Source organism: Mesoplodon bidens, assembly GCF_964165515.1.
Source record: "Mesoplodon bidens genome assembly, chromosome: 10".
NCBI classification, from domain to species: domain Eukaryota; kingdom Metazoa; phylum Chordata; class Mammalia; order Artiodactyla; family Ziphiidae; genus Mesoplodon; species Mesoplodon bidens.
In genome coordinates this window covers 74,648,059-74,651,733 of record NC_138172.1, presented here as the reverse complement: position 1 = coordinate 74,651,733, position 3,675 = coordinate 74,648,059, and the positions used below count along the sequence as shown (strand labels likewise).

Sequence of the window (3,675 nt, the reverse complement as noted above, 5' to 3'; positions counted from 1 at the left end):
GATAAACCATCTAGAAAGGAATGAAAAAAACATTGTATGTAAAATCCTACAGGACACAGCAGAAGAAAATGCATAGCCTTAAATATTTCACTATGAAAGAATTTTTTTTTAAGAATTCATTGCCCATTTTATGAAACTAAGAAAAGAATGACAAAATAAACCCCAAGTGGAGAGAAATAATATAGGCAACAACAGAAAATAATGAATTAGAAAACAAAAAGAATAGTAGAAAGGAAAAAAATAAGTTCAAGAGTTACTTATTTGAAAAGACCAATAAAATATGTCAACATTTCATGAATCTGGTTAGGGAAAAAAGAGAGCAAAAACATCAAAGTTAGGGGCTTCCCTGGTGGCACAGTGGTTGGGAGTCCGCCTGCGGATACAGGGCACACGGGTTCGTGCCCCAGTCCGGGAAGATCCCGCGTGCCGCGGAGCGGCTGGGCCAGTGAGCCATGGCCACTGGGCCTGCGCATCCGGAGCCTGTGCTTCGCAGCCGGAGAGGCCACAGTGGTGAGAGGCCCGCACACCGCAAAAAAAAAAAAAAAAAAAAATCAAGGTTAGGAATAAGAAAGCAGATACATTCACAGACACAAAAGAGGCTGAAAGAATTATGTGCAGCTCTACAACAACAAATGTGAAAAACTAGAGGAAATGGATATTCTCAAAGAAACCTATGAAGAAATAGAAGACTTGAAAAGATGAGTTATCACAAAAAAGATCAGGAAGATGATTACAGATTTACCCTTAAAGAAAGCACCAGAACCACATGGTTTCACAGATGTATTTTATTTCTTTTAGCAAACAGATGATTCCAATGGTGTTTAATTATGCTAGACTATAGGAAAAAAATAAGAATTTTCATGCTTTTTTTAAGAGATCTTGTAACTACTTATTTGATTTCTTTAATGGTTATAGGTTTATTCAGGTTGTCTATGTCTCCTTGATATAGTTGGGTAAATTGTAGTTTTAAAGGGAACCAATCATTTGTGCAAATTATCAAATTAATTGGCACAAGGTTGTTCATATTGTCTCATAACTTTTTAAACTATGCTGATCCAGGACTGCCAATATGGTTGTGTAGGTGGTTTAAGCACAAGCTTATCTGGACAAGGAGTGAGTGGGAGCAGCCTGTACCCAGCTTTCCAAGTAACAAGCCCTAGGTATTAGGGCCGTGGCCACCCACAGGGGAAACCTTTTCCTAGTTCACACAAAGGTACTGTGAGGGCTAGTGGTAGCCTGGTTATAACTTATGTGTAGCCCTCTTTTCTAAGATTGTTTATTTGCTCTCTCTCTTTTTTCTCTTGATCAATTAACTCTGCCAGAGTTTTGCCTATTTTATTAGTTTATTTCAAAGAATAAAATAAGTATTTATTTTTATTTTATTTTTCTTTTTACCATCTCCGCGTATCTCTGTCATATTCAATTTCTGCTTTCATTTTTTATTACTGCCACTCTTCCTCTTTCTTCAAGGTTACTGTGCTTGTTTTTTTCTTAAGTTTTTGAACTGGAAATTTAGATGAATAATTTTTAACTTTTCTTTTGTAATATAAGTATTTAGGACTACACATTTCTCTTTATGAATCACTTTATCTGCATCCAGTGAAGGTTTTTCTTGGGAGGGGGTGTTTCTACACTTATTTTTTTATTGAAGTATAGTTGATGTACACTATTATATAAGTACAATATAGTGATTCACACTCTGATGAGGTTTTTATTTAATTCTGAAAACGTTCACAAAGTTGAAAGAATTGTAGTGATGCCCAAATGCCCAGCACCTAATTTCTACAGTTAAGATTTTACTGTATTTGCCTTATCATGGAACTTTCCATTTATCCATCCCTTCTTCTATCAGTTTCAAGGATCTTATTTTTGATTCATTTCGAAGGAAGTTACAGACATTAGTACATTTGCTCTTAAACACTTCAGCACACATATCACTACCTGGAGTTCAATATTTTTTTAAAATTTGATTTAATTAATTAATTAATTTTTGGCTGCGTTTGGTCTTTGTTGCTGCGCACAGGTTTTCTCTAGGTGCGGCAAGCGGGGGCTGCTATTTGTTGTGGTGCGTGGGCTTCTCATTGCGGTGGCTTCTCTTGCTGCGGAGCACAGGCTCTAGGCGCGTGGGCTTCAGTAGCTGTGGCTCAAAAGCTCTAGAGTGCAGGCTCAGTAGTTGTGGCTCATGGGATTAGTTGCTTGGCGGCATGTGGGATCTTCTCGGACCACGGCTTGAACCAGTGTCCCCTGCATTGGCAGGCGGATTCTTAACCACTGTGCCACCAGGGAAGCCCCTGGAGTTCAATATTTTTATTTATTGATCGATTGATTGAAATTTTAAGGTCAGTTTATTAAGTTTAACGATGAAAGCTGTCAGAAAATTGTTCTCCTGAAAATTATTTTTTCTTATGAATAAAGAAAAGAAAATCAACACACACTCTAAGCATAGACACAGATGCTGCGGCAGTCAAGCCTCTCTAAGATGAGGATGGTTCACTAGTTGGTCAAGTCACTCTGTGGTCAGCAGGATTGTAGTCTGCATCATCCACCTCATCCAGTAGCTCCAAATCATTCATTTCCTGGACCAACAACTCATCTACCTCCATGCTGTATCCAGCATCCTCCTAGAACTGGATATTGCATGTGTCAAGATTATGATCTGTTTCAAACAGCTGTTTCCCACTTAATTTAGTTTCTCCTGCTTGTTCCTTTTAATTCATTTCTTTTTAACTTCCAAGAGTTCTGCATCAAACTTGGCCTTCCAACTTAAGAAATTCTTAATGGTAACAAGAGTGTCTTCAAATAATTCCTTTTCTGCTTCTGCTTCTTTTGTTTCTTTTCTCCTTCTCTTCCAGTTTTTATTTGATCTACCATGTCACTTAAATTTTCTTGCACAGCTGTAACTAAAGTAAAGGTCGTCACCATACCAAGGTTTTCTTTGTTTGTAATACTAATAATTTTTAAATGTCTGAGACATCATTATCTTCTAGGTTTCCCTGGGAGAGTATTTCCTAGAAGGAAGCTTCATCTGGGTGCTTTTCCCTATATGTAAACTTGAGGATAGTCTAGACAGTTTCATCATTTTTTCCAGCCTCAGGTGTCACAGTAATGATGAAGTTGGTTGGGTTTTCTGATAATACTTAGCTAAAACACTACTGAAGGAGAAAGTGGTATCAGGAAAGTTCATTTCTATTTTGGAAGACCAGTTGTTAGTAGGGTTGGATCAATGTATAATCAAGCTCTGAAGGAGTCAGGATAGATGGACTCCAGAGCCCCCAGTTGCTCTGTTCCTCTTGATAATCTGTCATTGTGGCCCTCACTGCTGCCCATGGATTGTGCAGACACCCAGCCTGCCAGGCAGGCACAGGTGCAAAGTCCCTAGCTGGGAAGCCTGGGGCCCAAAGTCAGGCCAGGCCTGCTGAGCAACGTATGGTTACTTTTTAAGGTAAAATTTATATACAATGAAATACACAAATCTTAATTGTACCATTTGATGAATTTTGGCAAATGTCATCCCATGAGTTTCAATATATAGTATACTCTCTGTCATTCAGTTCTTGTGCTTCCTAATTTTCGCTATGATTTTTTCTTTGATCTATCAGTTTTTATTTTGTTAATGACTGATTTCTTTATACAGCCAATACAATAGTAGGCTTATACTGATGAAAAAACAGATGC

General features: G+C 38.0%; 1 pseudogene across 1 annotated transcript; it reads right to left on the bottom strand.

Annotated features, from left to right (window-relative positions):
- Positions 1 to 2,501: 2,501 nt before the first annotated feature.
- On the bottom strand, positions 2,502 to 2,922 carry LOC308624298 (RWD domain-containing protein 1-like; annotated as a pseudogene). The gene has a single exon. The product of its transcript is annotated as an RWD domain-containing protein 1-like (transcript).
- Between the last annotated feature and the right edge of the window lie 753 nt (positions 2,923 to 3,675).